This window comes from Stenella coeruleoalba, assembly GCF_951394435.1.
Source record: "Stenella coeruleoalba genome assembly, chromosome: 2".
In the NCBI taxonomy this organism is placed as follows: Eukaryota; Metazoa; Chordata; class Mammalia; order Artiodactyla; family Delphinidae; genus Stenella; species Stenella coeruleoalba.
This window is the reverse complement of record NC_137147.1, coordinates 14,849,241-14,863,247: the sequence shown is the minus strand read 5'-3', so window position 1 is coordinate 14,863,247 and position 14,007 is coordinate 14,849,241. Positions and strand designations below refer to the sequence as shown.

Sequence of the window (14,007 nt, the reverse complement as noted above, 5' to 3'; positions counted from 1 at the left end):
AATATCCAGAATAGATGATCCATAGAGACAGAAAGTAGACTGGTGGTTGTGAGGTGTGGAAGTAGGGAGGAATGGGGAGTAACTGCTTAATAGGTAGAGGATTTTCATTTAGGGTAATAAAATTGTTTTGGAACTAGACAGAGGTAGTATTGTGAATGTACTAAATGCCATTGAATTGTTTACTTTGAAATGGTTAACTTTCTGTTGTGTGAATTTCATCGCAAAAAAGATATTTTTGAGGATCAGAACCACTCAAAATCAAATACACAATTTTAAAACTTTATTTTTAGATGTTTAAATACATCATATTCAGTGTATTTGAAAAAGTCTAAGGGGAAAAAAATGAACCAGAAATAGATGAACCTAGCTACGGGTTAATTATATTTTCTACTTTCTAATATCTATACTTAGGTCAAGATTTTGTACAGTTTGACAAATACCTGGCAAACTCAACTATGTGAACATAAATGAAAAACACAGAATAAGCAAGAATGTGTTTGAGTAATGAAAAATTTGTCAAAATCAAAGCAATAAAAGTATATGCCCTTGACAAAGAAGAAATTTCTCCTTCCTCTTTTACAGAACTTTTTTTTATTTTATTTTACACATACTTGTAATGAGTTTAGTAATCTGGTTATCCAATTAAAAGCAGATTAAAAGATGACAAATTACTGAAATCCCCTGGCAGTCCAGTGTTTAGGATTCTGTGTACTTTCACTGCCCTGGGCCTGGGTTCGATCCCCGGTTGAGGAACTAAGATCCCATAAGCCTGCAGTGCAGACAAAAAAAAAAAAAACAAAAGACAAATAAAGGGGAAAGACTGGTTAAGTAGCATGTTGGCAGCAGCAGGAAGTGATGGATAACACTGTTTCACCAAGAGAGAACACATACAAACAAAAACCCTTTCAAAGGAAGTTAGAAAGAATTACAAAGGCAAAGTAGCCTGGAGTTATTTTCCAAAGGAACAAATAACTCTAAACATTAATTAGTCATGTATTTAATAACAACCATTGTTGCTAAAAATTAGTCAGTGTCCTTTTGTAGACACTGAGGGGTAGAGAAGTTGATAAAGTTTTCTAAAAATTGGCATTATAAATAGTTTGAAAAATAAAATAAATAAATTTATTAAAAAAGGAGGCTTCCATGGTGGCGCAGTGGTTAAGAATCCACCTGCCAACGCAGGGGACACGGGTTCGAGCCCTGGTCTGGAAGGTTCCCACATGCCGCGGAGCATGCCGTGTACCACAACTACTGAGCCTGCGCTCTACAACCCGCTAGCCACAACTACTGAAGCCTGTGCACCTGGAGCCCATGCTCCGCAGCAAGAGAAGCCACCGCAATGAGAAGCCCACACACCGCAACAAAGAGTAGCCCCTGCGCACCGCAACTGGAGAAAGCCCGCGCACGGCAATGAAGACCCATTGCAGCGAAAAATAAAATAAATAAATTAAGAAAAAAAAAAAAAAGTCTGGACCAAATAGTTCTCCTTAGTTAAAAGGCAAAGTTAATTATTTCATTTCCCAAATATAGTTAGAAAAATAACTTATTTTATATACAGCTTTACAGTACTTGAGCCAACTGTGGTTTCATTACTTCACTTGTAAGTTCAACCATATTTTCCAAAGCCATGAAAGATATTTCAGTTTTTTGCTGTTTGGGGAACTGCTGTTATTTCTATTGATGTTTCCTCCCGGGGGCTACTGCAATTCCCATAGCTGCCACTAGCACGGTGTAGTGCCAAGAGCACAGACTTACGGTCCAAAGGCTTTCGGCTTCTGAATCCTGGCTCCACCACTGACCAGCTCTTGAGCAAGTCACTTCCTCACTGAGTCTCAGCTTATCCATAGGGAAAATGACACGGACTCTGCCTTCCTCAAAACGTTGTGGTAAAGTACCTTTGCAAGTTTTAATTGTGCTGATAAACTTAAAAGCACTCAGAACATTTGCTATGAGTACATTAAATTTAGCAGATAGGATCTCTTTAGGTGTGTCTGAGAAAGCAGAACAAAACTTGAGTCAGTTATGCTTCTTCCGTGAAAATAAAAATGTCCAAATAATAGTCAAACTAATGTCTTCCTTTTATTTAAAGTTACCAGGACCTTTTACTTATTTATTTTTTAAATACAAAAACTTTGGTACAGACAGGCTCCCCTGTGTGCCTTAAATTTCAACTATTACCAGTCATTACTTGATCTAGATGTTTCCTCAGAATCATGTTTTCTCTTCCTTGAGTCCAAATTTTTGGGGTTACGCACATCCTGTATTGTTTACGGGCTTGGTTTAATTGTAATAAAAATTTCCCCATAGCGGGGCTTCCCTGGTGGCGCAGTGGTTGAGAGTCCGCCTGCCGATGCAGGGGACACGGGTTCGTGCCCCGGTCTGGGAAGATCCCACGTGCCGCGGAGCGGCTGGGCCCATGAGCCATGGCCACCGGGCCTGTGCGTCCGGAGCCTGTGCTCCGCAACGGGAGAGGCCACAACAGTGAGAGGCCCGCGTACCGCAAAAAAAAAAAAAAAAAAAAAAAAAATTTCCCCATAAACCAGCCTTTAATAATTGGCTTTTGGGGGACGTCCCTGGTGGTCCAGTGGGTAAGACTCCACGCTCCCAATGCAGGGGTCCCAGGTTTGATCCCTGGTCGGGGAACTAGATCCCACATGCATGCCGCAACTAAGCGTTCACATGCCGCAACAAAGATCCCGCGTGCCGCAACTAAGACCCAGCAAAAATAAATATTTTTTAAAAAATTTTAAGATAAACATTAATAATATTTATATGTAATATAAATATTAAAATAAATATTTAAAATAAATGAATAAATACTTAAATAATTCTTTTTAATGGTTTTTGGTTCATGCCTCCCACCACTCCTAACTACCCAGTACCTTTCCCAATAAGAAACTTTACCTCCACTTGGCTTCTCTTTCTCACAGCTCTCTCTACTCACACTGTGACCAAATCAAGCTGACTTGACCTGTGGGGAAACTCATTCCAATTGAAGCCTCTCAATATCTGAGTCTTCTAGCATCCTCTAGATCAATCCTCAATTATCACTGAATAATTTTTGTGAAACTTCCTCACTGTCATGTTTATATTCACCCTTTCCTATTTTGTTCTGAACAAACATATCAGGAGTTTTCATAAAGTTATTCAATGATTTTTCCATAAAAACAAAAGTTGCACAGTTACAAAACTTGGCTTCTTTCCAGACACAACATAGTTGACTTACTTTAAAAGAACTAACATTTACTCTGAAAACAAGGTGATTTTGATAATTCAGCTTTCTGTTCAGATGAAAAGACAGTTTACAAATTTTAGAGCTTGGATAAAAGGTGCAGTACCCCAAATCACAGTCATTTAAAGAGACACCAGCTATTATAAGCAGGTCCAAATCCTGTCAGAATGTAAACCCTTTCCAAATCCAAGTCATTTCTTGTCTAATTATTTTAAGAGTCTTTTTAGTTGTACTATTTTTAAAGTAGAGCGACATACAAATTAGCCAAAGGGTTTTTTAAGCCACTGATGCACTGAGTTTGATAAAAGTTAATCCCATATAAAATTGCAACTATAATTTTATCCTGATGCTTTTCTTAGACTAGGCAGAAGTCAGAAGACTTTTCATCAGGAGGGAGATGAGAGGAGACAGCACTAGATAAAGCCTATCCCTGGCAGAGATCATCTAACAAGGGCAGTTAACAAGTATTAACCTAATTCAAGTCTAGAGCTTACCTCTACACGGTGTGTGCCATAAATAATGAAGCACTGCACTTCTTCCTTTTGACAGATACTGTGATGGTCACAATGCCTCAAAGCACACAGTATTTTTTTTTTCTTTTCTGTTTAATTTCAATCCATTTTCTTCTATCATTGGTTAAATAATACATTACCTATTTGACAGTCAAGGTTACAATATACAATATCACTGTACTCTACACATATGAGGATTCAAGAAGATGACAATCAAAAGTACATCTTAGTCTTGAAATTATACTGAAACTTATTAAACTGAAGCCCAAGTAACTGAAGTCCTTAAATGACCAGATTTTGTTGTTGTTATTGGAGCATTTAACTTCCAGGAAAAAAGTAAAACGGTAAGCCAATTTCTTGAAAGTCCAGGACATGAACTGGGATCACTATTTACACAGAGGACTGCTCACAGCTTTGCTACTTACCATCCTGGACAGTAAGATGCTATGAAGAAACAATGATCCTGAAACACAGTAAGATCACTCTTCAAAAAATATACTTTCTAAGAAAAATGGACTAAAGTCTTAGAAGGATTCATCTTTTCATTCAATGAATATTGATTGAATACCTACTGTGAGTCAAACACTGTTCAGGGTGGTAGGGATACAGCACTGAACAAAAGAACACAATTCCTGCCCTCAAGTAACTTACATTCCAGTAGGAGGAGAAAGACAAGCAAAATTATCTCAGAAGTTAGATACTGATAAATGCTATGAAGAAAGATATTCAATTATAAAATTAAAATGTCAAACACGTTTTGACAGAGTAAGCTAGAATTAAACAGGAAAATTTAGTACATATAACATTTTACTGCACAAAAATGACAGAAATAACAGATGTTACTGCACACACTTTCAACATCAAAGGTTGATGTTCTCTATTTGTACTACCACATACGAGGTCACTTTGTTTAGGACCCACGAAACTGAGGGTAAAACAGAGCCTTCCATTCTTCAATCATTTTAGTTAACTAGTTTGTTATATTGCAGGATCATGTCTTATATGCCATTCCAAGAAATGAATTAGTTAGATTTCTTTTTGTTCAAATCTCCTAAATTTGGGCCTTTGGGGGCTTGCTTATTAGCTTAATTCACAAATGCTTGTGTTTTAAGGCAATGAATAAATAGTAGCTGTTCTCTTTTTATTGAGAGGACAGTGAAAAAAACCAGATAACCTCAGTCTAATTTGGCCCATATTCCAGTTTTTAGATTTCAATTAAGTCACAGGAAAAAAATACTTTTCATGTTTTCTTGAACTCAAGTCATAGTTATTCCTTCTATCTTGTCTCACCATAGACAGTTAGTAGTGTGAGCAATATTCTTAGAAGTTGGAACCACACAATATAAAAATGAAAAGAAGGGCTGAAATGGGTATATTTAGGAATAGCTGCTTATTTTTCTGACATTCACTTTTCTCAGGTTAAAATTATAGCTGTTTTATGTTATACAGAAATGGTTATGGGGAATTCCCTGGTGCTCCAGTGGTTAGGACTCCGTACTTCCACTGCAGGGGGCACAGGTTCAATCCCTGGTCGGGGAACTAAGATCCCAGACCACACATGCTACAGAGTGTGGCCAAAAAAAAAAAATTATAACCCCCCAAAACTATAAATGAATATGGGCCTTATACATTTCAAGAAAGAATCTAGTCACATTTAATATCTATTGCCTAAAAGAATATTACCCAACATATTTTCCATTGCCTTAAAAAAATATATGTATAGCAGCTCCACTGTTCTCAATAGTATTACCATGAAAAAGCTGAGGATGATAAAATCAGGGAAATTACTTTCGTGGTTAAAATCCTAAACAGATACACATGAAGAAACTCATAGACTTCTGTTACTAAAAGCTGTATTTGTTTTTCTTCATCAACCAAAATTTGCAAATCATGCTTTCATCATACAAGAAATAACTTTCTATCCCACATATTTACGAGGTGGTTTTCTACTTATAGCAAATACTTCTTCCAATACTCCAAGAAAAGAGTAAAACTGTTTCCCTTTTTAACATACAAAAGCTACTTCCCTTTTCTATCAGTAATATAAAGTTCCATCTAATAAAGGCCACACTTAAGGCTTTAATGGATTTGCTTTTATATGCTCCTCATTGAGGATCAAGGAATGGGGTGGGGGGTTGGAGGTACATAACTCAGAAACATACATTCGATATATTTTAATTGTTTAAGTACCATAACACCAGTTACATTTTATTAGAAGTTCTACTTAAAAATACATAAGATATTTCATTACACTTAAAAGTAGAAGAGGATGAACTACCATTAATATGTATGTGCTATCAAGGGTAATAGGAATTATTCTCTATTATTCTATATCCAATTACCCTATATTCAAGGTATATAATGATAAAAGTCTCAATTAAAAAAAACCAGATGCAAAGGTTAAATGATAGAATCATGACTTGCAGAAGAGGAATTAAAAGTGGAATAACAATTTATAGTGGCCCTGTCCCCATGCTCATAATTCACAGATGGTAGAACGGAAACACTTGGGTGGTGTGAACTGCCGTAACGGGTGGAAATAATATCTGTGTGCACAGCAGCTAAATCACAGTGATCCAGTTCTATCAATAAAGGCAGCAAGTGCTTCAACAGGCTCACTGGTTCTACCACTTTTTCTTGTCTGGATGCAGATTCTGACTCTAGAAGCTCCCAAGTTCATCCAACAGCAGTGCAACCAGATCTTGCTTTGGAAAATGTCTCGGCAGGGAACTCTCCTGGGGTGTATTTCATCAGACTGCTACTTCCAACTCTGCCAGGAAACAAGCTCGCAAAAGGCTTCCTATCAAACAGCTCTGCCCTCAGCACTTCAGACATTCCCAGCCGTGTCTTGCGGCCTAATCATGATTCATGTTCCTTCTCAGACTTATCTTTCTTTGCCTGATGTGGCTTCAAAAACATATTTTAAACAAAATAAATTGTAGTAGTAATTAAAATAAAAGATAACAAATCTCAAGAGTACTTTAAACAATCTCCATCAGATATGGGAGGCTGCACTGTGCCAGGCTGTCCTTAAGGGCACACACTCCGTGGCAGGCCACCTGTCACTGGCCCAAGGTCACATACCGGGAGGAAAGATGCTGATCAAGAAGGCAGAAGAAGGGGCTTCCCTGGTGGCGCAGTGGTTGAGAGTCCGCCTGCCGATGCAGGGGACACGGGTTCGTCCCCCGGTCCGGGAGGATCCCACATGCCACGGAGCGGCTGGGCCCGTGAGCCATGACCGCTGAGCCTGCGCGTCCGGAGCCTGCGCTCCGCAGCGAGAGAGGCCACAACGGTGAGAGGCCACAACGGTGAGAGGCCCGCGTACCGAAAAAAAAAAAGAAGGCAGAAGAACTAGTCCCGTTGTGGTCTCTGCCACATAACCATGAGCAAGTTACTTAACAACTCTTTGTCTCTGTTCACCATCTGTAAAATTAAGATGGATATGAGTACCTCACTCATAGGATTGTTGGGGATCAAAATAAGCGAAAACATTAAAAACACTTAAAACAATGTTTCATATGCAATAAGTGCTCAAGTAATATTAACTCTTATTATCAGAGTTTAAGTCCCCTTAAACAGTATAAAATTTCATATTACATCTTCTGTAGTATAGAAAATTCTACACTTAAATGCTTCCTTCACTAATGGGGCTTTCTCTTTGGCAATTTTTCTTTCTCTTTCTTTCCTTTTAAAATAAATTATTTAAAAAAAATACAACAATTGGATTGCTTTTCTTTAGAAAAATGGCAATGGCTCAAAGGAAAAGTAGAGCGTCGTTGAGGGAAAAGTGTTAAACCTGCAGCTGAAAGACCTGAACTCTAGCTGGGGGCTGTCACTTACTAGTTGCCCCAGCCAGGCCCAGGGGGTACTGTAATGGACAGTGAAGTCTGCACTCTAGCAATGGGTCACAGATATTGAACAAATAATAATATGTAGTTTTAGATGTAGTCTTCATTATTAAACATGCTTCACTTTTCTTTCTGTTATCCTACTGCAACACAGAATGTAGAAGTGTTCTTTTCCTTAAGTCACCATTCAAACATAAACCTGACTTCAAAATACGTGCCAGACATAAAAGTACAAACAAATATGCATTTGCAAAATATGGGTGAGAATTAAGGTTATTTTCTAGATGATTCATTCCAAACTCTGGGAAGAAGAGAAAGGGTATTATAAGGAATATCTTTATTCTCAGTGGTATAGCTGTGAACTTAATTGGCTGACTTAATGACAACACCTTGAGTCATTTTTCTCCAATCCATCTTTCTCAGTAAATTATTCCAGCCAACGAACAAATCTACATGATGCAAAAGAAAACGGAAATGACTAAAGAAAAATAACTCTATACTACAACAAGTGACCTGCACCAGGACCTCCCCTTGGTCTGGACACTGCCCATCTTTGGTCCACTCCATCTCTGAGATGGTGGAAGGAGGAAGGAAGTCAATTAACTCAGGATTAAATTAAATATACGTAAAGCATCTAGTACAGTGCTAGGCACCTTGTCAGTACCCAACAGAAAGCTATTGTTACTATCCCATATCATATATGAAAGAAACAAAATCCAGAGAAGTTGGTTTCCTTGGGCCACACAGGTAGTGTACAGGGATTTGAACCCATATTCAATTAGCACCAAAACTCCACCTTGTTGCCTACAAAACCCCGTGCTTTGCCAACTGCAGTTGAATTTGATGGTACAAAGTTCAATCTGCTAAAAATCCACTTGATATCGAAATTAATTTGTCAAGTCAAAGTCTGAGCCGTCTAAATAATTGTAACATGACTGAGCAAAGACAAGTTGTTTTTATATTCACAAGGAAATGAGCTGTTTCCACCCAGCATGAAATTACTTGTGTATTTTCTTAGCCTGCTCAGTTAAAGCTTGTTCAAAATAACACACTCTGTCCTATTTATAAATAAAAACTCTGCACACCTGTTAGTGATTTCATTTGGATGATCTATATAAGGTGGCACAAACCCTTGATAGAAGTTATTTCTATAACATGCTGCTACTTCTCATATAGGATTTGTGACATGTGTGTTTCTTCTAGTGAAATTAACATCTTTTTCTTTTTTTTTGAAATTAACATCTTAAGCTGATTCTTTTTTTTTTTCTTTAATTTATTATTTATTTGGTTGCACCGGGTCTTAGTTGTGGCAGGCGGGCTCCTTAGTATGGCATGGTTGCAGCATGCATGTGGGATCTAGTTCCCTGACCAGGGATAGAACCCGGGCCCCCTGCATTGGGAGCGCAGAGTGTTATCCACTTCACTAGCAGGGAAGTCCCTTAAGCTGATTCTTAAGAATGTAAATTGCCTCTGGGTATCCTGTCAGTTCATTACAAGATAAATCCAAGTGACATTTATTTATGAACAAACTGCTTGGAGAACCAAATAGGAAAATATTTGCTAAACCAACATATTGTTAAGGCAGTGATATGAGCAAAGGCTTTGTTAACAGAAAAGAAAATGCCATGTTCAGGTAGGGTGTGTGTCTGACAAGACAAATGAAGTACAGCGCTCAACAACTGGCCGGGGGAATTGGTTAATGCGTGAAGGAAATATGAGTCATCCGTTCATTCACTGGAGAACTGTCGCATACCTACTGCCTAGGTGGGCACAAAGGTGCTGTTTGGTAGGGAAGACAGACTTGGATCTACCACCAGAGGTACAATAAAGGAACGACCATTCACAACCTCCTCCCTTTCCTCCTTGAAGGGAGATTTTTTTTCCTTAACATTAATTGTCCAAGTGAGGAAATGAATACCCCACATGGCCTTTTTTGAGATCTAAAGATAAAGGCCATTCAAAACAGGCATTTGGGGCTTCCCTGGTGGCGCAGTGGTTGAGAGTCCGCCTGCCGATGCGGGGGACACGGGTTCGTGCCCTGGTCCGGGGAGATCCCACGTGCTGCGGAGCGGCTGGGCCCGTGAGCCACGGCCGCTGGGCCTGCGCGTCCGGAGCCTGTGCTCCGCAACGGGAGAGGCCACAACAGTGAGAGGCCCACATACAGCAAAAAAAACCAAAACAAAAAAAAAAAACAGGCATTTGCAGGGGAAGTGGGGGAGGAGTGATACTTCAGAGGCAAATTATTTTCTTAAAAATATGAAGGTCTTGAATTTTTCACAAATCTTCCATCCTACCACCACCTTCATTCTGGAGAAAAGAAAGATTAGGGAAGAAAGATCCTGTTAAGCCAAGAGAAGGGGAAAGATTGCCTCTTGCATGAGTACAAAGCCTGAGCTCATAGACGACTGTACCCACAGTCAACTGTACCCACTGTACCCACAGCCTGAGCTCATAGAGGACTGAAAGAGGGGTGTATCCAAGACCCACGTGAAGTTGTATGCAAAATTCTGCATTTTGATCACAGTCTCAAAGGGGTCCATGTCATTTATAATTTTAAAAGTTAAAGTTCAAGCAGAAGTGACAGATACAAACTCAAATTCTGGCTCTTCTGCTGTATGATTGCCCAGATTTGCACAGCAAATCACCCAATTTTTCAGAACTTCTGTTTCCTCCTTTTAAAATGGAAAAACAATGCCCAACTCATCGTGAGGATTAAATGAGATAAGGCAGGTCAAGCTTCCAGCATGACAATGTTCATCCACCCGCGAGGAGGACAGCAGAAAGCTGTTAGAGCGTCTAGCATTATAAGGAATTAGATCTGGAACCATATACGCCAAGAACAATGGACAGAACTTAGAGCCCCTAAAACACCGTCAGTTCCCCATGTCTGCCATTTTGTAACAACTCACAAACCTCCCCATATGAGCAAATGCATCTCAATTCCATATGGTCATGAGACCACACTATTTTTTATTTATTTATTTTTGTGTGTGTGTTCACTTACTTTAATAACACTACATTTACCATGTTATCACCATGGAATGTAAATTCAGGTTAGACAAGAGAATTTCACAAGTACAACAAAGCATTCTGTAGTATACCAAAGTTGGTATAATGTCTGACCAAACCAACTTGCTCATAAATCACTTCCATTACAGGCAATTTATTTAGTTTAACATTTATGATTCTTTCAGAGAAAATAAACAGACTGCACACATTTAAAAAGTATTTTTCATTTACCTTTGCATTAGCACTTAAAATACACACTTCTATTTCAAAATGCCATTTCAAAATTATTCTACTATAACAGCAGCAAACTATAATTCTGCAATTACAAAACAGCTAAACGGGGATCTACAGTTAAGTTACTCTCATGTTTACAACTATGATTCTGAAACAGATACTACTTCAAAGCAGCTGTTACCAGCTCTTTAGGTTTGGTTTAAAAACACACACATAGTTGCTGGGAGGTTTATAAGGTTGTATTCCGTGCACTGTTCTGAAAGGGTTCTTCAAGAGCCAACCAGACCTTAAAAACAGTACTCAGTCCACAAGGCAGTCAGAAAGAGTTAAATTAACTGGGGTAAATAGGACTCCTACATTACATCAAAAGCATATGACAGTCTGCAGCAACTGGGAGCATTTACAGGTTTGGCATGTTGTCCTCTTTACAACTAATTTTATCAGAAGAGTTTAAGAAGGTGGACATTGTACCACTATCAAGTGCATTTAAAAGTGACATGTTTTTGTGCTCATCTGACTCCCCTGAATGACCTAGCTAGTGAACTAGCCACTAGGCAAATCAAGCCTGCAAGAAAGGAAGCCAATATTCAAATTACCATGTTATTGTCGGACCCACAGAATTTATTTTCAACATAAACATATAACCTCAGTATGAGATGTCTAACTAAAGCAAGCACCACCAAGACCAAGACAGCATCTCCTCTTCTAAGGTTTAGGTTCTGCCCAGATTTCTTGATACATGGAATAGCCCATACCAAGAGTCACTGCTCCCACAACAAAGCCTTGGGCTGCCACACGCATGTGGATCAGGTGAACAGACATTTTAGTATTGCCCCTGTTCTTCAATTTATATAATCCATATGCAACGATTGCTGCAAAACCTGCCATTCCAATGCGGACAAATGGTGCCTCTCTAGCTTTTAGGGTAAATTTAGATCCCTAATCTTCACCATATGAAGAAAGAGAAACATCTGTGTCACTTGACATAGTGATTGAAGAATCTTCAGACAACGGCACAACGTCGCAGGCTCCTACCGGCTTCTCGAGACCACACTATTATGATAGATCATTGGTGACAGAGATTCAAGGACATCTCCAATGTCTCTTAGGTGAAAAATCCAGCACTGGGAGAAAAACATCTCAGACTATTACCCCTTAAATTTATTAGAAATTAAGTGAAGGTTGAATATTCCATTTCTTTAAGTAAACAGGTATCCAAATTCTATAATAACTTGTGTGATAATACATTATTCTAAAATGCATAATATCTCCATGTTTATGTGTATAGTTCCTCTACTTATATATATGACTAGTTATTAATTATCTAGACCAAGTAAGACAAATAAAAGAAAATCTAAAATCAAGAAAAATCCTTGCTCATTTATAATCAGGTTTGGACTTTGGAAAGCTTTCTTTATCTAGGTAGAGAGGCCAATCTAAGATTTACATTTGCTTCAAATGGTCCAATAGATCTAACTCAACTATTTACTGATCCTTGTCTATACGTCAATCTTACCTGTTTTATAACATACATACCTGAATGAATAACTACTCAGCCCAAAGGTTAAAAAGTTTGCAGGTATTATACTCTTACCGTACACATATTTCAGCTATTTTTAGAGTCCAAATGAAAACAGCTAGTACAGAAGGAAATGTGCATGAAATTCTTGAGGTCTGCTCAGATAACAGTCAAGATAGGTCAGTGGATATTTGGAATACCTAAGACACTGATTTAAAATAAAACACTCTGAGGGCCAAGAACACTTTCTAAAGTTGTGCTTGAGAGTAATGGTTTGTATTAAGTGCATGATTCCTCTCTATTCCAACAAATCCCTTAGCCAAAAAATTTCTCCATTTGTCAGAAAACATAAAAACAAAGTTCAGCAGAGAAGTTGACACTCCCCTGATAGAGCAATCTAACCTCAGAGAGTCTCTAAAACCCTTTTTCTAGGTATTTGAGAAGAAGGCCCAAAATGAAAAAGAAAATCTAACGAAGAAAGGTTCTTTTCTACCTCTGTTCAAAGTTGGTAAATGTTCAATTCTCTCCAGGAAATAAAATCATACAGCAAATAAAGGCTGACTTAACTGAACTGCAGTCTGTGCTTATCAGTCTAAATTCAAAACAAGAACCTTAATTTTTAAACTAAGTAGGCACTGATTCAGCAACCATGTACTATGAGGTACAAGGCACTATTCCAGACACTGGTGATACCACAGTCCTGCTCTGATGGAGTTTACATTCCAAAGGATAAAAACTTGACATATGTGTGATGCACTTCAAATACAATTTTAAAAACATTTTCTGAATATCTGTGATAAACCACAACAGAGTAACCAAATATCAAAGCCTATAATTAGAATTTTAAAATGAGAGGCCAAAGTAAGTTTTGTTAGACTTTTCAACTTATTCATCAAAATGCCTTGGAGGGGGCTTCCATGGTGGCGCAGGGGTTGAGAGTCTGCCTGCCGATGCAGGGGACACGGGTTCATGCCCCGGTCTGGGAAGATCCCACATGCCACGGAGCGGCTGGGCCCGTGAACCATGGCCGCTGAGCCTGCGAGTCCGGAGCCTGTGCTCCGCGAGGGGAGAGGCCACAACGGTGAGAGGCCACAACAGTGAGAGGCCCGCGTATCGCAAAAAAAAAAAAAAATGCTTTGGAGGTAATCTTAGGGGTGGCTTAGGATCCATCTCAATTTCAAACCTGTTATTTGAAAAAGTTATGTATGTAGGCCATACATGCAGACAACAAGGACCCTCCTTCCCCTCTACACAAAACACTCAGAAATAGCTGAAAGAAAACTGTCCTCTAAAATTTAAGTTATAAAACTAACACATAATGCGTGTGTTATCATATCATAGCAGAAGCACGATAAAGTTACCTTCAAAAGGTTTCCAGGATATTTTTTTTTTTTTGGCCACACCACATGGCTTACAGGATCTTAGTTCCCCGACCAGGGATCGAACCCAGGTCACCGCAGTGAAAGCGCCCAGTCCTAACCACTGGATGGTCAGGGAATTTCCCAAAAGGTTTGAGGATTTTTAAAATGTCCCTGTTTCCTAACTGAAGATTTTAAAACTTAAAATAAAAACTCCAACCAAATGTAAATTTAAGCCGAATAAGGACATTAAGATAAAGATTAAGATATATAAGAAATAATATTTTGCAATGAA

The 14,007-nt window shown here is 38.7% G+C and overlaps 1 protein-coding gene and 1 pseudogene across 4 annotated transcripts in view; both read right to left on the bottom strand.

The window, feature by feature from the left end:
• The window catches only part of PTPN21 (protein tyrosine phosphatase non-receptor type 21), a 71,873-nt gene that overhangs the window by 48,298 nt on the left and 9,568 nt on the right, over positions 1-14,007 (bottom strand). The window lies entirely within an intron of this gene.
• LOC307182601 (HIG1 domain family member 1A, mitochondrial-like) lies at positions 6,070-11,834 on the bottom strand (annotated as a pseudogene). The gene has a single exon. The product of its transcript is annotated as an HIG1 domain family member 1A, mitochondrial-like (transcript).